The sequence below is a fragment of the Manis pentadactyla genome, chromosome 2 (genome assembly GCF_030020395.1).
Source record: "Manis pentadactyla isolate mManPen7 chromosome 2, mManPen7.hap1, whole genome shotgun sequence".
Classification (NCBI taxonomy): domain Eukaryota; kingdom Metazoa; phylum Chordata; class Mammalia; order Pholidota; family Manidae; genus Manis; species Manis pentadactyla.
The window spans coordinates 172,127,549-172,149,524 of NC_080020.1; the positions used below are offsets into that span (position 1 = coordinate 172,127,549).

General features: G+C 46.8%; 2 protein-coding genes and 1 non-coding gene across 5 annotated transcripts in view; 2 read left to right on the forward strand and 1 right to left on the reverse strand.

Moving 5' to 3' along the window:
* The window catches only part of LOC118923091 (serine/arginine repetitive matrix protein 1-like), a 123,915-nt gene that overhangs the window by 24,742 nt on the left and 77,197 nt on the right, over positions 1-21,976 (reverse strand). The window lies entirely within an intron of this gene.
* The window catches only part of EVA1A (eva-1 homolog A, regulator of programmed cell death), a 43,121-nt gene that overhangs the window by 1,036 nt on the left and 20,109 nt on the right, over positions 1-21,976 (forward strand). The gene's annotated exons all lie outside the window — the stretch shown is intronic.
* On the forward strand, positions 13,279-13,386 carry LOC118923158 (small nucleolar RNA SNORA71). Its single transcript, XR_005029083.2, has one exon. It is a non-coding gene; the product is annotated as a small nucleolar RNA SNORA71 (small nucleolar RNA).

Consider the following 21,976-nt stretch of genomic DNA (forward strand, 5'->3'; position numbering starts at 1 on the left):
GTAGTGCACCCTGGACGGATTCGTGTACTGGCTGTTTTGTACCACACAGCCCACTCCAGCTGTCAGGATTCCTCGATCCAGACTCAGCAGGACCGTACCGCCCCCTGCTGGCTCTTACCCCGGGGGTGCAGGCTTTTCCCTTTTGGAACAAATACATCTTGCTTCCTTTGAAATACAAATGATGTGTTTTAGTCACTACTATCCTCAGTTCAGTTGCAAGCACTGAGGTTTCACCTTTGAACTTCACTCTCATCCTCTCCCCCTCATCCAGTCTGTCACTAAATTCATAATTCTGCCCTGAAAGGTTGGCTCCAGCCTTCCTCCCAGAAAGGCAGTTCAGCTTGATGGCTAAGAGCCCAGGCCCTGTGGCCGAACCACCTGTGGGTGAATCCTGGCTGAGGCCTTTCTGTACCTTTGATTTCCTCATTTGTAAAGTAGGGATGGGAGGATTTCAAGCAGTGGTTTTCCACCAGGCTTTCCGATTTTGCCTCCCAAGTGACGTCTGGTGATGTCTAGAAACGTTTTTGTCTGTTAACATGTAAGTGGGGAGGGTGCTATTCTTCCAGTGGGCAGAGGCCAGGGATGCAGATCAATATCCCTGATGCACAGGACAACTGCCCAACAAAGGACTATCTGGCCCCAAATGTTCATAGTGCTGAGAGTGAGAAACTGATAGAATGTGTCAGTTCAGGAAGACTGCTATTATTCATAGTTCTCGTCCTCTTACATGCTCTAGTTTGGCAAATAACATCAGCCTCTGTTTTGAAGCCAATCTCCCAAATCTCCCAAATCTCCCATCAGCCCAAATCTCCAGTACCAGAATTCTTTTGTTAAAACCTTAGCTGTCCATGCTACCCACTGCCTCAGTACTCTGTTTGCCCTCCAGCGCTAACAGATGGGATGGGGAACCGCACACATTTTATAAGCTCCAAAGGTAAATCCCATGCGTATTAAAGGTTGAGAATCACCATCTTACAGAATACAGTCTAACCTCTGACGGCACACGTAGCTGTTCCTGCTGGCCTCAACTTACCTTCCCAGCCTCACTTTATGCTGTTTCCTTTACGTGCCTGCCATGCCACTCAACTCACTATTCTTTTGATATTCTGCTTCCTGGCTTTTTGGTATGCCCCTTCTTCCTTGGCTGGCAAATTCTTCATCATTCTTTGAGACCAGAGCTTACGTCCCCTGCTAGTTGAAGCATTTTTCCGTTCCTGCAGACAGTTCTATTGCTCTCTGCTACCTGGCTCCTGCCCCTTCTTTTGCTTTCACTGTATCGCTCCTGTAGTGTTTACTGCACTGTGTACTGATGGCTTGTTCATCCCTGCAACTGGTCTCTATAAACCTAGAACCCAGCACAGCTTTACTGGTGGTTAAACTTGTGGGCTTTGGAGTCAGGCTACCCACGTTCAAATCCCAGCTCTGCCGCTTATTAACTGTGTGACCTTGAGCAAGTTGACAGTCTCTCAAAGCCTTAACTGGTAAAATAGGAAGAAATAGTCTGCTGTCTCTGTAGACTAGTATGACTAACTAATGGGATAATAATTGTTCATCTTAATACTGATTGCCTACTCTCTGCCAGGACATGGTTCGGGTTTAGCATGTTGTGTTTTTACTCATTTAATCTTCATAGTAACCCTCTGAAGTTAGTACTGGTATTACCTTATTTTCCAGACAAAGAAATACCACAGAGAGGCTAAGCAGTTTACCCAAAGTCACACAGCTAATGACTGGTAGGAAGGATTCACACAGACATCAGACTACAGAACACACAGTCTTCACACTCTGAAGGTGAAGGGCTTAGCCCAACGTTTCACATACATTAAGTGCTCAGTAAACATGTGCTGAGGTTTATTGTGTGTTTTAATAAAAGCTGAAGTCCGTTGAGTTTTCAGCTTGTACCACACTTGTGATCTAAGACTATGCCATTATTTTTACAATGTTATTTCGAGTTTTAAATTCTTCTTTTCTTCTCCTTCTTGCCCAGAACCCAGCCTCAGAGGGATAGGACATTAGGGTCAGTCCCCTATCATAGTACCACGTCAGCACCAATGAACTTGATGCTAAATGGAGCCTTAGGTAAGCCCGATCAGGGTCAGAATAGCATTAACTCTTTGGGAATGGGCCTGTGGAGTCCACACACCTGCCTGGAGGAGAGAGGTGCTTGGGATCAGGACCTGCTGGACTCCAGAGTTGTCCTTTCCAAGCATGTGCCCTTTGCAGTGTACACTTAGCACATAAATGTTGGTGAAATTAATCAGTGCCTTTGGGATAGATCGGTGACGGCATGTGTCTCCCACCTTATACTTGATCAGGTGCAGAGTGTGCTTTCTCTCTAAGTATAATGAGGAACATTTATATATTACAAGTAAAATTCATTAAGAGAATTTAATGACCCATATGGGGTTTTGGAGGAACAGCTTTGGAACCAGTCATTGACCCCTGTGTGAATTATGTGTGATACCAGATACCAGGTTACAGCTGATCACTTCACCAACTTGGAACCTTTTGTTTTCCTGGATGCAGCACTGCCTTTGAAAGTGAGCCCCCTCTTTGCTGGTCCCTTGGCCGTTTTGCTCTGTGGGCCAGACTCCTGCACATTTGTGTACTCTGGCTTCCTCCACAGCAGACCTGCACAGATGTGATCCCTGAGTTTGCTTGTCTTGGCTGGTTGTCTCCAAAACTCCAAGGGGATGAGGTTACCTGGTGTTGCAGTTTGTTAGGGCTGCAAAAATACTCTAGCAAGTCTGTTTTTGAGGATGGAGCAGGGTGAGGACTTCCTTGTCCATCAACACGTCAGAGACCCCTCAGCACCCCCATAGCAATGTCTTCCCTCCCCAGACCCCAGACTCTTCTTGTATCCTGGCATTATCCCCTCCCCTCGGTCACCAGCTGGCTGATCTGAGAGACAGATATCCTCAGGTGCTAATGACTGGAGTAATAGTCAGATGCAAGATGTTAGGGCATCACGTGCATTTTCAGAGGCTTTTAAGGCCCAATACAGAAGATTAACCAGCCCAGGATGGGAATGTCAGGCCCCAAGACAGATTTTCAGGTTTTCCAGTTGATATCATCACCCCTTGGCTGCCAGCTTGGCTAGCATCATAGGCCAACAGGCAGGTTCCTAATGAAGCTGGTTCCTGCTATGAGTCTGGTTCTGGGGAAGGACACTCATCCCCATCAGGTCTTGCTCTACATTCCCTGTGAAATGTACTCTGTTGCTGGACTCCATGGGAGTTGCTGTTTGGTGCTATGAGGGGTAACTAGACTGGTGATAAGATCTTGAGTTGTTAGGGGTGGGTTTGGAATACATGTGGGGTAAGTAGCTCTGTGCTGGGTGCCAGAGACACAGACGTGGAGGAGACGTGCATGGACTTATCATCAAAGTCATAGTCTGTGATGTGTGATGGACACATGAACAGGTCATCAGAGTGTGTAATCGGAATAAGAGAGATGTGAGCAGAGTACGAGAGGCTGAAGGGAGCTAGTCACTGTCTCTGCTACAGGAGTCAGGAAAGGCTTCATGGAGAAGAGGATGTCGGAGCTGGGTCTTCATGGAGAAATGGGAGCTTTCTGACTCAGGGGGACAGGGATCATGGGTGTTGCAGACAAGAAACTGTATGTACATACTATGGAGCAAAGGAAGGGTCTGGCATATAGTGACTGGTATATAGGTGTATAGTGACTAGAGGAACTGGAGACAGCCCGGGGAGGTAACTGCCTTTTCAGCAGCCCAGGAGTCTGTTCCTATTGGGAGACAGTGGAATGGGCCTTTAAAGGTCAGGTATGCTGAACTCTTTGACTAGTGGCTCTGCCTCCTGTCTGTTGACCGGTTTCCTCCTGGGGTGGTGGGACCAGCACTCAGGGCCAGGAGAGGAAAAGTGTCACCAGTAAGCAAAGAAACCAGTCACAAACAAAGCTGTGCTCAGTGGTACGGGTGGTGGTTTTGTTTTATTTTCAAAGCCCTGGCTGATGAACTGTACAGATGCCTCCTCCCAAGTCTGGGCTTTTGAACATAATCTTTAGAGCATGCACAAGTCTGTATGAATTGCTAATTAATTACCAAGTTTTTCTAGATTTAGAGAGGGAGAGAGAAAGTGAGGGAGGAGGAGGGGAGAAGGAGAGATTGGCAAGTTCTGTTTGACATAAAATCCAGCATGTGACCCAGCAGATCAACAGCCAGGACTGACACATTTCTTGGGAATATTGATTGGACGATCTAGGTGCGTCTACAGGTCATCCCCAGACTTTACTCACTTATTTGCCTCTTAGTGACTCCCTGGCACACAGGAGGCACTTAGTAAGTGATGAATGAGTGAATGAGTGCCCTCGTGTGGAAGTTACGTCCTGCCTATCAGTATGCTCACAGCCTGAATGGGAGGACAGACAAGAGGACCAGCCAACACAGCACTGTGAACTAGTGCCCTGGCAGAGAAGGCAGGGGTGCAGAGGAAGATCCAGTCTGGCCAGGGGCCAGGGAACAGAGGAAGAAGGATGGCTGGTCTCTTTGGAACATCCTCTTTCCAGGGAAGGTGCTCCTGTGGGCTCCTAGCGGTTGATTAGAACAGTAGCACCTGGGTTAGGAGCCAGATCCTGGGTTAGGGGCTTTCCATGCCTATATTGCACTGAACCTCACAACTACCTTCCAAGGTCAATATTACAGGAGGATTCAGGCTCCCACCACAGCCAAAAGGTGACCTGTGATCAGAGACAGGCCACTGGACTCTGAGGCCTTTACCACTGGCCCAGTCTCTGGATGGTTATGTTATCATCAAAGACGCTTTAAGAAAATCTAGTTGTCAAGAGGGAAAGTACAGGTGTGTGGATTGCTGTGGTCAGGGTGGGAATGACCATTCTTTCCCTGTTTTTCCCCTTTCCCTCCTCCCCACCTGATGTCTGAGGTGTTGCCTTGTCAGGAATTTGAAGCCGTTGGAGGCTGTCTGCTCTGGGGATCAGCACCCCTCTCCCCCACTCTCATTCCCTCCTTGATCACCCAGGTAGCTTGCACTTTGTCCTCCACGGGGAGAGGAGGAGGAAATGGTGCTCAGCAGAGAAGTAACCATAAAGTTGCAGGGAAAAGAAGGCTTTTCCCAAAACACCTGCTGTAATGTAAACCTCTCCCCATTGCCCTGTGCCCTCCTGCCTCTGCCACTCAGCTGGGCAGTAGCTGCTGGGAACAGGGAACTTCGGGGGATCTTGTTTCTGCCCAGGGACCTCCTATCAAAAGGGCTGCCTAGAGCTGTCTTCCCTGGGCACCTCCACAAACACGGCTGACGCGTGCTTTCACTCGCTCATCTTGTCAGGACAGGCCAGGCCAGAGCAGCCCGTGAGAAGGCAGGGAGGGCCTCTTACTGGCAGACTCACGCGTTACTTTCCTGAAGCTCCTGTGCTGTGTGCCATTTGACTGAGCAAGTTCAGACAGCCGTTCCTTCCTGGCTGCAGTGAGATATGACATTGAACCTGGGGGTGGGCAGAATGAGCACTGGAAGGGGAATCAGCACTGCTCCTTGCCTGCTGTGAGGACTTGGTCCCCAAAACTCTCAGTGGGTCCATTATGTGGGGCAGGGATGGTTGGCCTGGAAGTTCCCCAGCCATAGACCCTGCTACATGCCAAAGCAGGGCACACTGAGGACCTCGTCAAAATACAGAAAATGACGACTTAGATGTTTAGAGGCTGGAAGACATGTGAGAGTGAAGACTGTCCCTGTGGATGGGCTTTTGTGCTCACAAAGATGGCTTGGTGGCCTTGTGTGTCTGCTCAGCTCAAGCTTTCATGTTTACTGGCATCCTTGTGTGCCAGGCATAGGTCTAGGCCCTGGGGACACGGGGATGAACAAGATACTCTTCTGCTCAAGGACCTCAGCAATCTGAGGCAGGTGCTGGGGAATCAGAGAATACAGAGAAAGCCTTTTGCTGTCCACCTCTCTCATTAATGTAAGTTCTCTGAACGCAGACATGCCTTGCTGAGTCCTAAATCACTGGAGCCTACTGTGAACTCCGGCATATAGCCAGTGCTCAATCAGTTATTTGTTCCACTCTAAAATTCTGTGCTGGAGGCCATCACAGAGTGCCGTAGGCATCCACAGGAGGGACACCTGGACTCCGCTTGAACAGCAGCTGGGTCCGAGAGCACATGTGTCTAGGAGGCTGAAGTGGAGGCATCCAGGCTGGAGAGAAGACAAGGGCTTCATAGGCAAAGGGATGGGAGACAAGTGTTACCTGGCCAGGTGAGCAGGCATGTGTGCTCCAAGAAGGGAAGGTAGGTAGGTGTAGATAAAGAGAAGGGAGGCATATCTAGAGTCAGACAGACCTCGGTCTACATCCCAACCCCATGTCTTTGTGTAACTTAGGCCATTGATTAAATGTCTGAGCCCCTGGCTTCTCATCTGAAAACGGGAACTCTAATCCCTCCTTCATGGATGGATGGTGGTCAGAACTATGTACAATGAAGTATGTGAAGTGTCCATTGTAGTCATTGATCCATAATTGGCATGTGATAATGTTGGCAAATATTATTTTTAGTATTATTGTTACTTATTATCATTCAGTTGAGAAATAATGAGGCTCTTCCTAAGACACTGGTAATAGGGCTGGAGAATTGGGCACAGACTCAAGAAACACTGGCAATAAAGTCAACACCATTTGGTGACTGATTTGGCAGGGGAGTAAGGGAGGGGCGGGAATCCAGGGTGACTCTGGGATTTTGGCCTGGGCAGCCGACAAGAAGGATAGTGTGGCTATTCATTAGAAGAGGTAGCGGAGGAGGAGGAGGAGGAGGAGGAGAGGGAGGGAGGAGAGAGGAGAGGGAGGGAGAGAGCATCATCTGCAGGAGAAGATCAGGAGCTCAGTTTCAGGCCACCCGAATTTGAAGCACCTAAGGTGGCCTGGGATATGTGTCTGGGCAGATGACTGTAGATTGATATTCAGAAGAGACCACTCAAGGAAGCTGCAGGGGAAGCTTCTGACCAGAGGTAGAGAGGCGTGGCTCGGTTGCTCAAGGAGAGTCTGGAGCCCGGAAGACGAAGGCTGGCGGCTGATGCTTACCGGGTGCATTGTGTGTTCTACACGCACGGGGTGTTTTAACCCCCTCAATACCCATTGCCAGGAAGACAATCATTATACCTATTTTACAAATGAATAAACAGAGACACAGGGATGGCACGTAAGTAATGGACCTAGGATGTTAACCCAGGCAGTCAGGATCCCGGGCCTGGGCCAGCAATGCCTGGGCCAGACTTCCTCTGAGTGTTGGGGGCCTCGGGCACAGACTGACCTCTGCGGGAGGGGAAGGAGGGTGCCTAGAGCCTGTGCTGGGGGGTGCTGGGCAGAGAGCTAGGAGGAAGTGGGAGACTGGAATGTGGAAGAGGAGCATTTCCAGGAGGGAGGAATCCATAGTATCAAACGCTGTGGAAATCCGCTAAGAAAAGAAATGAAATATGCATGAATTTGGGAATTAGGAAGCTATTGATGAGCTGGTGAGGGGAGTTTGAAAGATGAGGTGGGTTGAGGAACAAATGTGAGGCCAGGAGGTGGCAATACCACGCACTGGCAATTCTTTCCAGAAGCTTGGCTATGAAATAACAGAAGAGAGAAGATGGTAACTAGAGGTATCAGGTTGAGGGAATGTTTTAGAGATGGAAAGTTTTGGAAATAAATATATATAAACAGGGAGGTACAGAGTCAGCAGAGGCACACTAGGGGAACTATCCCTATGTTCACTTTCTTTTTTATATGGGTTTGTAATATTTCTCCTCATGTTCTGGACAACTTCCATGTTGGCAGTTGGAAATCGCTAAAGAAGCCATTGATAAGTGTTTCAGATCTTCAGGTTTTCTAAGGTGGAATGATAACATTCTTTCACAATGCCCAATGGTAAATCACCACATGCTGCTAAATTCAGACCTTATCAAATTCATGTGCAGTACATCACCTACTTAATGTGTCTTTGAAACTTTCCCTGAGAGAGCTCAGCGTGCTGGGGCTCCATGTCTTGAACAGGGAATTGGTGTCTGCTCTGTGGCAGCAGGGTGGTAAGGATGATTGAGGACACAAAACCCTGAGAGGAAGGAAAGGGACTCAGAGCACTGTGGCTCGTGGGCTGGGGAGGGGAGGTGACATGGGCTTTGAACTGCACATGAGACACCTGGTCCCCTGAGCAGAGGGAAAGGTGATTGGGGTGAAGGTAAATCATAGAAGGAGACAGAATTACATAAGTCTTACAGGAAATGGAGGGCACATTATAAGGAGGCTTGCTGGGGCAACAGCACTATGCCGAGAGTGACCCTAGCTGATTTGGCTGATGCCATTTAAGTTCTTAGTATGGAAAAGACTGACATTTCCTTATGAATGCTTTGTTACCAGGCTTAATGGACACAGGTCCAACAGGGTCTGAGAAGATGGATTTATCTAGAGCTAAAGACAATCTGTGTTGTAATACATAGGATTCTTGTGTTGTTCAGACCAGAGGTAGATACCACAGAGGGTTAAACGCTTGACTTAAATAAATTCATCTTTGCCTTGGTTCATGGTGTGGACATCCCTAGGGCTCAGGGCTGGAATTAGGGTTTGGCTGCCATCTTCATGAATTTGCCTTGGTTGAAATGACATCTTTGCTCTTGTTGGTAACGTCTCGGTGAGATGCACACGTCTCCACAGAGGGCCTCTATGGGTAGGGCTCTCTCAGAGAGACACTGTCCAGAATCACGAAGGCCACACAGGAAATGGCCTTGGGATATATATTTTTTTCCCCTCATGAAGCAAGGACTCAGCTGAATTATTTGCTTGATCTTGAGCTTTGAAATTCAGGAAAAGTGAATAGTACATCTTTTAAGAGTTACATTTCAAGCTGAAAGTTTCCCTTGGTACTAGAGGATGCTGTGAAAGTCAGAAAGCTCATTCCAGCCTACCCCCTCCTGCTCCATCTCAACTGGGTGTCTCGCCTGGATGTGGGCATGGTTCAGGGTGGGTGCCTTTGGAAGGTGGGGTATGACGGACAGACAGGACACTCTCCTTAGAGACAGACGGAAGAAGCTCAGGAGTCTGACCTCAGTAGACAAGGAGTAGAAGACGTCCTTCTCCAGGAGGGTATGGCCAGGATACTGTATGACTCAGTGGACTCAATGATATCATCCTACATGTAGCTTGATTCCTCTTCCACCAGGTCTGGATTCGCTCTGATGACAAAGGGCTATATGCATGTTCTACACTGATTCCAAGAGTGAGTGGAAAGAGCTATATGCATGCTCCAAATGTCCACATCACAGCTACCCATGGTGCTTATGCTTGTCCAACTCTCTGGACCATGGGGTTGCCAGAAGAGTTCTGAGAGGCAGAATCTCTTGTTCTCAGAAAGTAACAGCTTTGATGCCTTAGGATCTTTCATTTATATGTGATTCATTAGTACAATCTTCTCTTTTTTTCATTCATCCAAGAATCCCACAGCCCTAGTTCCTGCCTTCTAGGACCTCAGGTTAGGGGACAGACATTAAAGAAAGAAATGCACAAAGAAATACATGATTACAAACCATGCTAGCTGGAAAAGAACGGGTGCTCCAGGAAAGAAAGAGAGAAGACAGGTTAGCCTGGGGGTGTCTAGTGAGGAAGACATGTAGACACATGTCTACTATATATGATATGCCATTTATTGGTGGGGTATCACTTTCAAGGGTGGACTAGGCAGAGGGGGCAATTCTAGAAAGGCTTCATCAAGGAAGGGCTTTTTAAGAAGGATCTTGAAGAACAGAAATAAGTTTTATATCTGGAAAGGGCATATGGTGTTCAAATGAATGGGGAACCTGGTATGTTTGGAGGACTCTGATTCAGCAAGGATGGGGTTTAGGCTGCAGGTCGGGGAATATGAGGTGAGCCAAGAAAGGTAATTAAAGGCCAATTAATGTAGCTTAGACTTCATCTTGGAGGCAAGCCGCAGGAGGGAATGATGAGTGCCCAAGGGGAGTATCCTACAGTAAGTTACCAAGGGTCCAGGAGATTTTTTCTGTAAAGGATCAGATAGTAAATATTTTAAGCTGTGAAGGTCGTCCAGTCTCCGTAACTACTCAGCTCTGCCGTGATCGTGTAAAAGCAGCCACACACAGTACATAAACGAATGAGCATGGCTCTCCTGCAGTGAAACTGTATACAAAACCAGGCAGTGGGCTGGACTGACCTCTGAGCTGTGGCTTACACCCCAGGCCCCACTCTCGATGGTAATTCTGGTGGCTCACTGGCGTTGGACTGGTGGATGGGGAGGGAGCATAGGCAAGGAGGCCCGTTAGAAGCCTTTGCATTACTTCAGGGGAACTAAGGGAAGAATCATGGGGACAAATGGTTTGTGACATGCTCCAGGGTAAAAAATGACAGGGCTACATGGCCAGTGTGATGGGAACATGTCTAGTTTTTCTGTAACGGTCAGTGGACTGATTCATCTAGTGAAGAAAAAAAAATTGCAGACATTCTATGTGTGTGACTCAGAATCATGCACACATCCTGGGAGGTCACCTGCTGGTCACAGGACATCATGCTGGGTACATTGCATAGATTACCTCATTGTTAGGCAGAATTCTTAAGAATATTAAGTTGTATTTCCTAGTTTCCAAACTGATGTTTAGAAATGCCAAGCCATTTGCCCAGTCACGTAGCTGGTAAATGGCGGTGCTGAGCTTGAACTGGTGTCAAAGCCTGTGCCATCCCTAAAACAGAGTCCCCTCCCCTCCTTGCAGGGTGGGGCATGAGCCCCCTCCATCAGCCTGTGCAGCCCCTCCTGTCCCTCCTCTCTGGCCCTGCTGAGACCCATCCAGCCCTTTAATATTCTCAGTTAGCCTGTGGCATGGCAAGGACTGGACCTGTGTCTTAGCTGCAAAAACCATTAGGTGTGAGATTATTCTGTGTTTGATGAAGAATGTGCAGTAAAATCCAGACCCAGACTCAGCTGCCTCGTGCAGTTACAACAAGGGGAGGACAGAGTGGGGTTAGGTAATGCGCCAGGGAGTCCCTGAATTTAAGTGCGCAGATTGGAACACTGTCTTCTTCACTGCCTAATGTAGAAACCCAGGAGATGTTTGTTTAATTGCGGTAATAGTCACTGATAAGGGAAAACCTGCGGATTTAAACCCGGGAGGTTAAAGTTAGCCTTGGAACAGGCAAACCTGACATGTGTGTTTACAAAACCAACTCAGTTTCCGTTCTCCATCGTGTTGTCTAGTGATGCACTGATCATTAATGTAGTGCCTTTCCAGGTTCAGATAGAAACAGTCGCTGCACCAAATATTTTAAGCAGGACTTTAAAGACAAATATCCAAGAATAATTGAATGAGATCACGGGTACAGCAGTCCTAGTGAGACCTATTGGCCAGTATTAGGTTACATGGTGCATAGAACTGCAGAGAGGCCTCTAGGATTGATGCCGTCAGGCCTAGGCCTGATCCTAGGCCAGGGACAATGGACACACGAACACAAGTGGTGCATTCCGAGCAATCAGGAAGGAGGTGTGTTTGCTGGGGGGCAAACACCAGTGTCTGCACAGTTGTGGATCTCTTTTCCCCCCGCCTGTATGAGTTCCCTAGAGCCACCATAACAAACTGCTGCAAATGGACTGCTTAGAAGAACAACAGAAATTTATTGTCCCACAGTTCTGGAGGCCAGAAGAGGCGTCAGCAGAGCCATGCCCCCTCTAAAGGCACAAGGGAAGCCTCTGTTCACGTTTCTCCGTGGGCTTCCGGTAGCCCCACATACGTTTGTCTTCTCCCTGTGTCTCTTCACCGACCTCCCTCTGGGTGTGTCTGTGTACAAATTTCCCCTTTTTATAAGGAAACCAGTTGTACTGGATGAGGGCCCGTTCTAATGACCTCATCTTAGGTTGGTTAAATCTGCAAAGACCCTATCTCCAAACAAGGTCCTTGCTGAGGTCCTGGGGATCTGACTTCACCATATCTTCTTCAAGGGATACCACTCACTCCATGTCACAGCCCTTTCTCGAGAAGAGTTCAGGACTGCTTCCTCAGACCAGATGAGTGAGTGGGTTTTGGTCCAGAGGCTCCTGCAAGGGCCCTGCCTCAGTGGTCGTTTCCCTGTCTACTTGCTTGATGCATAACTCAGAACAGAGGGCCCCTGTTTGTGTTTACTTTGGGTTCATTATATTTCAGTTGGTTGCCTGTCCTCACCTCTCTAGGCCATACTCACTGCATGTGCACCCCTGGCCTCTCCTTTCCCTGCTTTGCCCTTTGCTCATTCATTTGTCAGTTCACAGAACAGTTAAGTGTTGAGTTCCTGGGGCATTCCAGGCACTACGCTAAGCTGCAAGGGTGTAAAGATGAAAAGGTGCAGAGACAGTTTCTGCTCTCACCGAGTTCTCTTGGGAGGCACACATGTAAGTAGTGTGAAATAACTGAAAAAGGAAGTATGAAGGCAGATTCTAAATTCTGTGCTGTCCCCAGCATAGGGTCCTCCTTCCTCCCCATCCTTGGCTATTAACGACTGGATTAACTCCTATTTCTTCTTTGATACTTATCTCTGGGGCTGCCTCTTGCCTCTTCCAGGAAGTTGACTGAGGCCCCTGCCATCCCTTTTGGGAACAATATTCCTCTCCCCCAAAGAGACACTGACCATCTTCGTAACTTCAGCGTCTAGTGTCATGCCTGTGTTCATAGGTGCTGAATCAGTAAATGAGTGAATGAATGAATGAATGATTCCTAGTCTGAGCTTTGCTTCTGCTCTCCAGGCTGCACTTTTCCCTTGACCTCCTTACCCCCAAATCATGTCTTATTCCAACTCTTTCTCTACCACAAGTCCTGAGGCCCCCTGCTCATGAGCTCATGACATTCTTTCTGTAAAGCTGACACCCCAGCCATGCTGGCCCTCATGGTGAGTGGTCACTTGTACACACGTACCTACCCATTCACCATCATCTCATTGGTATGCGTTGCTGCACACAGAGCCCTGCTGACTTGCCTGTAGGAAGATTCTTCCCATAGGATGAGTGAAACTTCCTCTGTGGCCCTCTCTCTTACTTCATTTCCAAAGTTTCCCCCTCTCCCAATTCTATGAGCAAGGGCCACACCATTTCTGCTACACTGAATAATTCAATAAGCATTTTTTTGAGCCCCAAGTTTGCTTCTGGAGTTATGATTGAACAGAATAACTCTCACCTAGTTTCTGACTTTCTTCTAATCAAAGATCTGTTTCTTTAATGCCTCCTGCATAATTTATTGGGTTTCTCCTATAAATTGAATGACACAGAGATTTTCTGATTTTTTCAGCATTACAATTCTTCAAATGAAATCTCCCTGCATCCAAAAGTGATTGTGGCTGCGGGTGAGGAATTGCAGAAAGCAGTTCCCTGTGTTCGGAGGGTCCACTCCTGTCCCTTCCAAACTCTGGTGCTTTCTCACACCTCCTCCCTTCCGCCACCTTTCAGATGCCTCCTGGCCCCTGGTGCTTGCTGCAGGCTCTCTGCACAGGCCTCAGTGAGTGTGTGGGTGGCAGGGGAGCTGCAGCCATAGTCTTCTGACACTGGTCTCCTATTTCAGCAGCGCTGTGTCCCTTTTTGGCCTCCTGTTTGAATTTATTACCGGCTGCCTATGTTGTGGTCATTGGTAATACAGGCAGCAAGCTTTTCCTCATGTTCAGAAGACTCCATGCTTGTCCCTTCCAAAGGGGACAGCCCTAGGTGACTGTGGCAGTGACTGAGCAGGAGGGGGCCTGAGGACTGAGGGAGACAGGCTGTCAGTGCATTCGCCTCCTAGGACCCAGCTTCCCCTGCTGTTTTCCTGTCGAGGAGCACAGTGGTCTCCCAAACATGTGGTAAGCAGTGCCAAGTGGGCCAATCAAGTGGGCCAATCACATGCTGGCTCCTCAGGCCCTGCCGGAGTGTCATATGCCTGCTCTTCCAGGTGCAGGAGAGGTGTCAGCAGGGAGAGCCTGGGCTGGGGGGCCCAGGTGGGTCTGCGGGTGAGGAGGCTCCCTGGGAGGTGTCCTCTCCTCAGCTGGGCACTAGAGCAGGGGCCCCTGTGACGTGCTCTGCAGGAGGCAGAGATCCTGTGATGGCGCCTTCACTCTGTAGAGTCATAAGCTGCCACATGGTGACCCTGAGAGGCTTGTCTTGGCTCCCGGGTTACAGGTCAGCCTGAGATCCAGACCGTTGAAGGGAGTCCCAAGGCCATGAGTCGGTGACCCTCGGGGTGACCTGGGATATGGGCTTGCTGATAATTCCCCGCAGATTCTCTTGGGGCTGTCCTAGGACACGGGAGGGGCTGAGCATGCAGAGTGACGCATCACCTGGGCTCCTCTGCGCGGTCCGCTCAGAGCCTCGCAGAGCGGCTGCTCACTGCATGGGACAGCCCAGGGAAGGCTGGCCTGGGAGCCTGCAGGCCCCTTTGTCTGGCTCTGAGTCTTGACAGCAGTATCCTGAGAGGGCCATGGACAGGGAGGGCCAGCCCCGTGTCCCTCTGTCATGTCTGGAATGACTGTAATAACCAAGAGTGTTTTTCTCTTGTTCTCAAGAGTGAATTTCTCCTGAATTGAGGCTGCTCATCATTTTCCCTTCCATCCCCCATTCAATAAACCTTAGAGACTTTGGAAGAAAAAAAAAAGAAAGAAATCTTACAAGGAGCATCAATGAGTAAAACAGAAGAAACAAGTATTTGGTTTTATATATATTATCCTTTTATTTGATTATTTTAGTTTATAACATACAATTAATTAGTGAAAACCATGAGACTGCTATGATGAATATGAAATTTGAAACTGAGTGTATCGACAGTTGCTGCCTCACAGCATCCTCACCATTAACACATCCTATACTTTGTATCGGCTTTACAGCCTTGAGAAAATTGTGGCAGCTCGAAGCGACGGCACTTTTCAACAAGCAGGATTACCTTGCAGATTTAGGTTATTCTGATTAAAATGATCCCCAAACTTGAAAGATGAATATAGGAAAACTTGGCTTTAATGTTGAGTCACTAACACGATGTAACTACTGTTTGCCTTCCTTCATCATAAGGGATCTAAGTAAAAGGAATAGATGAACATGCTCTTCAACTAATTTCTATCTTCGACAGAAAATACTTCTCCAAAACATGTAGTGCCATAGAGATCCTGTTGTGTTATTATAATTATTTTCAAAAACCTCAGTGCCTGTTTCTCTCTAGTACTTACTTAAAGCTTTTGACATGGCAAAAAAATTTAATTTTGGTGTGTCGAGTCCAAACTTGAGGTGTCCTTTTCGTCACTGGCGCTCTGTTGGCTGTAGGAGAAATGGGAACGGCATGGCCCTGCATTGCTGCACTGGTCGTGTTGGATTTGAAAAAGCCTGCCAAGTACTCTAAGAATCAGACAAACACTAGAGCTACCAGCCTTGCTTAACCACGGTATGACATGGTGTGTGATCGCTTCTCACTGTGCAGTTTACTCTCCTCTCCTTAGGTGAGCACTCTCAGTGGGATCCAGAGCTTTGCCTGGCATCTGACTGAACGTTGTGTGCATGAGCTGCGGTGGTAGGAGCAACTTGCTTGTACAATTTTACAACATGAGGAGACTTGCATGGATCTGAATTGTTCCAAGACATTTTTAGAACTACAGCTTTCCTGATGAATGACATATCTACATAGATTCCAACACAGTGCCTGCCTGTTTTGGCAGGGGAACCTTTATTCTGAAGTGGGCGTAAATAGTTTAACCTGTAGCTCATGGGGTCTGTGATTGTTCACATTGGGTATAGCACACACTTGTGTGTATCCATTTAGTTTTAAAATATTTTTTAAAATGTAATTTGAATCAAACGTTTGTAGAACCCTTGAAACAAACAGGGTGAACTCCAGTGTATTGGAGGAAGGTGGAAGGCACTGCGGTTTCATGGAACCTGCAGTGTCACCTTGGAAGGGCCTCCCTGTGAGAATCTGATAAATGTCTTCCCAGTTCAGGGCTCTTGGCCTCCCAGGTGCTCACCTGTTGGTCTGCACTGAACTGAATTAACACAGAGCGGGTCCTGTGTGGCTGTGGGACTAGCTCCTCCTGGTGAAGAGGCATCAAGAAGGTCTCAGATGGAAGCTGGCACACTCCCTACCTAGAATTTCTCTTTCTTCCAGCTCCCTGAGGGGACTGCCCTGGGCTTCCAGGCACCCAGTAGTCAGCGTTTTTGGTCCACCCTTCTGACTTCCTCAGAGACCCTGTACTTATGCTTTGGTTTTAATAACTGTAAAGGACACAAAAGTCAGCTGGGGACCAGGAGGTCCAAACAGAAAAGAGTCAGATGACCAGGGATGCATCTTGTTCCCATTGCGTGTTCCTTGACAGGGCATTAGTTCTGTGAATTCTCCACATTTGCAGATGCCTCAGATATACTGGACTTAGGAGGCCCCACTGGTGGGAGACTGAAGCTTTTGCTGGAAGAATGCTCATTAGGAATAAAACCGCAAGTACATTGCCTTTTCTCATGGCCTAGATTAAGGATCTGCAAGTCTGCCAGCATGCAGCATGCCCTGCCCTATTTGGAATTCTAGAGAGAAAGCTACACAGGATTTGGTCAGAATGATTCAAGCGTATGTTGGTGTAGCTGAAATTCTTTCCATGCTCGGTGTAGTATGAGTGTTGTGACCACTTCCTGCCAGATTCTGTAACAGTCTCTTCTCCGACAGACACTGTCAGGCTGGTTTGCTCCAGGATTCAGCCATGGACTGTTGCCTTTACATTTGATACTCTTTATAGGGTTACCTCCTCTGTTTTCATACTTTGGTGAGGACTGCCAAATGCCTTTAAGATCATGATAATAACTCTTCTACCAAACTTCTTCATGTTTCAGACAAGCTGGCCAAACTCAATGTTCTTGGGTCTCCCTCTGCCTCATCCATGAAGGAGAATCAGATATAAGGCCCTTATTTTCAAAAAGCTTGGAACCTAATGCAAAAACATAAAAGCACATACTTTCACTATATGCAAAAGATTGGCACAAAGGATTACAGGAGTCCAAAAGAGGGAGCATTGCGTATGCAGGGAGGAGCAGAGAATGTTCTTGCAGGAGGTGAGTGACACAGATCTGGAAAGATGTGTAGGACTCAGCAATGCAATGATGTAGAGAAGTGCATTAGGCAGAGCCAAGCCCGGAGGTAGGACCAGACAGGAAGTATATGAAGAAGAGAGTCTATTTGCTTGGATAGTGGGCTGTGTTGGAAAGGTTAGGCTGGGAAGAGCCTATGAAAGGCCTTGATTTACAGGCTTATGTTTGAATTTTGCACCATAGGTGATGATTTTAGAACAGGAGTGGCGTTATTAGAATACTGTTCCTGAATGCTCAGCCTGGCTCCAGTATAAGATATTGAGGTAGGGGGAGAAGAAAAGGAGGAATTCTTGTGAGGTAAGTGACACTGGGGATGGACAGTCGGAGGGATCTAGGGGAGAGGGAGAGGGAGGGCCTATGATGAGCCCCAAGTTTGAGCCTGAGTTATTGGGAGGCTCAGTATTGTAAATAATATAGAGAACAGAGGAAGTGGGTGGATGGGGGAGTGAATTTGGGACATGTGGGGCTGAAGAGATCTCTGGAATCCAAGTGGAGACTCCCATTCCCCACTACCAGCCTCAGTGTTCTGGACTCCCATTTCAAGTCAGGAGAGTCTGTCTCCCTGCTCGCCTCCCAGGTGGGACCAGCCCTGCCTTAGCACCCAGACTCCTCTGACTTGAGGCAGTAAATACTTAAGAGTGTCTCCCTGACCCTCTGGGCATAGATATTCAGGCCTCTGTCCTGATGGGCTGACCTAGGGCTAATCATGAAAACCCTGCTGCTCATTTCCAACTGCTGTGTTCTGCCTCATAGGACCAGTTCTGCTCATCTCCTTTCAAATTCCTGTCCCCTTTCTTATGTTCTCACTCACACAGACCCTCCTGAGACAGAAATCCCTGCCCCCAGGCTAGTGTGCCAGGGCTCTGATATCTGTGGACAGAACCCAGAAGCTGAAAGCTATCTTTAAAAATAACATCCTGGGATTTCTGTCTGTTCCAGCATCCTAGGGAACACCTTGTGGTTTCTGGTTGTTGACCATTTTTAAGGCCTGCTGTGTTGGCTCAGCTCTTCCATCTGCAAGATCCAGTCCCAGTGCTGGTATTGTCCTTAGGGATGGGCCCCGGCCTTCTCCCCATTAGTGGTGCTACTCCAAGTCCAGCAGCCCACCTCGCCAGTGACTCCCAGGAGACGGGAGGTGTCCTGCGGGTGCATAGCACACTCTGCTCCTTGCATGCACCTGGGGCCTTTGATGAAACATCTTTCAATCTGCCTCCCAGGCTTTAGACTTTCCTTCAGGGTCTCTCCCCTTCTCTGCTCTGCCTTGGCAGTCCTCCCACCACTGTACACCTGCCCTTCCCCTCTCCTTTGGACGTCTGGTCCCTTTCCTGTGCTGGTTGTTTTTGCTGCTGGTTGCACCTTGGTCCTGAGAACACCACCATCCAGTGCTTTTGTGTCTATGGTTTGAAGACTGCAGAAATAATATGAAACTGGGAGAGAGCAGGGCGTGTCCAGAGCCGCTGTGACTGATTTAGTCAAACATCCGCAATCACTTTCTTCTCATTCTGAAGGCTTCGCTAATTAAAACCACTCCCAGCCGATGCTGGATACGTTTTGCACATGCTGCTTGAATTACTGTGCAATCTTACCCCCATGCAGCTTTCTCAGAGATTAATATTTCATTCAAACTATTCCTCTGGGTAGGCTGAAGCCAGCAGCTGTGGAAACTCAACATTTGCTTTATACAATGAAATTTTAGGACAGGACTGCTTTTCACATTTCTAAGATATGCAGCCCGTTTGGAAAAAAAATAAGCATTCTTGTCAGAGTCCATGTGGCATGAGCCAAATATCCCAGCTAGTGTCTATATATTCAGATATAAAGTGATGAGAAAATGTGGTTCTAAATGCCCATCTTATAACATTGATGCATGAAAGTTAGAATTACCATTTATTGAGCACCTACTACATGCCAGGCATACATTCTCAGCAGCACCCTGGGAGGGTGCTGGAGCTGGGCCCATTTGCCCCCTGATCCCAGCTCTGCCCTGCATAGCAGGGATTGACCTGGAGGCTGCCTTTCTCAGGCTCAAGGATGCAGTCGCTTCCTGCTCAGTTCAGCCAGTGGAGGCACTGGTGGGAGGTTGGGAAACAGAGAGGTTAACTGACTTGCCTAGCCTTAAAGATGGGAAATAGTGAGGTCCTAGTCGAAACTCAGGCCTGATCAATCCTGAAGTTTGCGCTGTTTGCCCTGCATCAGCCTGCATCCTGTTCACTGGTGCCACCTGAACCAAGTCTCATTTCTCCTGTATAATCCCTTCACATTCTGGAAAAAGGAAGTTCTCATAATCTTCTTTCCCAAGATTTCCTCAGTTGAAATGTTCTCTTCCTTTCAACTGTTCCCAAGAGAAAGAATTTTGGGTTTCCCCAAATACCCTGGTTGAGTCATCTAGATTAGTGCTTCTTAAACCTTAACACAAAGATTATGATTCAGGATAACTCTGGAGATATTCCAGGTTTATATGTGGTTGCAAAAAATAATATAGAGATCCCATATTCCATTGAATCATGCTAACATCTTGCAAAACTGTAGTGCAATATCACAACCAGGATGTTCACAGTGATATGGTCAAAATAAGTGACAACATTTTTGTCATCACAAGGATCCCTCTGTTGCCTTTTATAGATAAAATCACTTCCCCTCTGACTCCACACCCTCCTTAACCCCTGAAGCCACTAATTGGTTCTGTCTTTCTATAATTTTGATGTTTCAAAAATGTTACATAAATGAAATCATACAATATGCAACCTTTTGGGGTTGAGGCTTTTCACTCAGCATAATTTATGGGGATTCAGTCAGATTGTTGCAGACAGTAAAAGTTATTTTTTTCTACTGAGTAGTATTCCATGGCATGAATGTACTAGAGTTTATTTAAACATTCACCCATTAGAGGAAATTTGAGTTGTTTCCAGTTTGGAGCTATTACAAATAAAGTTGTTTTCAATATCTGTGTGGGTTTTTGTATGAACACAAGTCTTCATTTCTTGGAGATAAATGCCCAGGAGCAGTGCAATTGCTGAGTTGTATGAGAGCTGTGTGTTTAGTTTTTTGAGAAACTGCCAAACTATCTTCCACAGGGGCTGTTTCACTTTATATTCCCACCAGCAGTGTCTGAGTGATCCAGTTTCTCCACATCCTTGTCAACAGTTGGTGGTGTCACTATTTTAGTTTAGCCATTCTGACAGATGCGCAGTGGTATCCCATTGTGGTTTTAGTTTGCATTTCCCTAGTGACTGATGATGTTAAATATCTTTTCATGTGCTTGTTTGCTATCTGTATAACTTCTTCAGTGAAATGTTTCTTCATGGCTTTGTCCCTGTTCTAAACGAATTGTTTATCTTTTTACTATCGAGTTTTGAGTGTTCTTTATATATTCATTTAGAAACTAGTCCCTTTGGCAGATGTATGATCTGCAAATATTTCTTCCATTCTATAGCTTGTCTTTTCATCCTCTTAACATAGAGCAAATGTTTTTAATTTTGATGGTTTACCCACATTATCAGTTTTCCCTGTATTGGATTGTGATTTTGGAGTTAAGTTTAAGAATTCTTTTCCTAACCCTAGATCCCAAAGATTCATTGCTATTTTTTTTCCCTTAAAAGTTTCATAGTTTTACATTTTACATTTTGGTCTGTGATCCATTCTGCATTAATTTTTATATAAGGTCTGAGGCTTTGGTAGAGGCTCACTTTCTTCCCTATGGATGTCCAGTTGCTCCAGCACCATTTGTTGAAAAGGCTCTTTCCTCGATTGAATTGCCTTTGCACCTTCATCAAAAAATCAGTTGAGCATATTTGTGTGGGTCTGTTTCTGGGTTCTCTATTCTGTTCCATTGATCTATGCCTCTATTCCTTTGCAATAACACACAGGCTTGATTAATGTGGCAAGTAGTAAGTTTTGAAATTAGGTAGACTTATTCCACTCACTTTATTCTTTTTCAAATGTGTTTTAACTGTTCTCGTTCCTTTGCATTTTTACATAAATTTAGCATGACTTTATGTATAGCTACAAAAAATATTGCTGGGGTTTTAATAGGAATTGAATTATTCCTGTATATCAGTTTGGGGAAAACACATGCATGGTGTTTTTGCATATGCACATCTCTGTATATATGTGTAAATATATGATATATATGTATATATATATATGCTATATAAAAATCTATCCATCTTTCTATCTGCCTACCTCTCTATAGAGATCAGTTGAGAAAAGGAAGGCGAAAGAAGGATGGATCATTGATAGAATGAAATCATATAGGAAGAAGGAGAAAATAATTTGATCAAAAGCATATGTTAAAACTCCCTCAGAAGCAGAACAGAGGAAGGTCAAGATTGGATGGAAGAGAGTGACATCACAGTTCTTGTAGGTTGGCTTTTGTTTTCTCTGGGAAGATGGAAAGCATAAGAGAGGTGAGGATGGAGAAGGAGGCTGTAAAAAAGAGGTAGCAGTTTGATACATTTTATCTTGGAAATGAGAAAGTGCTGTGCCAGGTACACGTAGGATTTCCTAGCAACCTAAGGTTCTCAGTGAGCATGTAAACCACAAACATTTGTAATGAGGCTAATATGAATTTTTTTTTTTTTTTCAGAAACACAGAGCTTTTGGGCAGGAAAGTAGGCAGGTAAGGGCTGGATTAGTCTTGGGGTGGGGCCTGGGACTCATGGGAGGCAGCAGAAAGGTTCTGGTAAGAGCCAAGTGTACTAGCAGCCAAGCTTTTCTCAGCCAGACAAGAGAGAATGGGCGATGAGACTGATGAACTGGGTAAGCTGGAGAGAAGAAGCCTGAGGTCTCCAGAGAGGCTGGGGGTGTATTTACGTTGATTACAGAAGGAAGACAGTTGGTTCTGGTGGAGAATGGGGTTCCTGAGTGTGAGTTACCTACCCACAGTTACTTCCCTTGGGCTCTGTGCATTTACTGTGGGAGGCTCTAGGA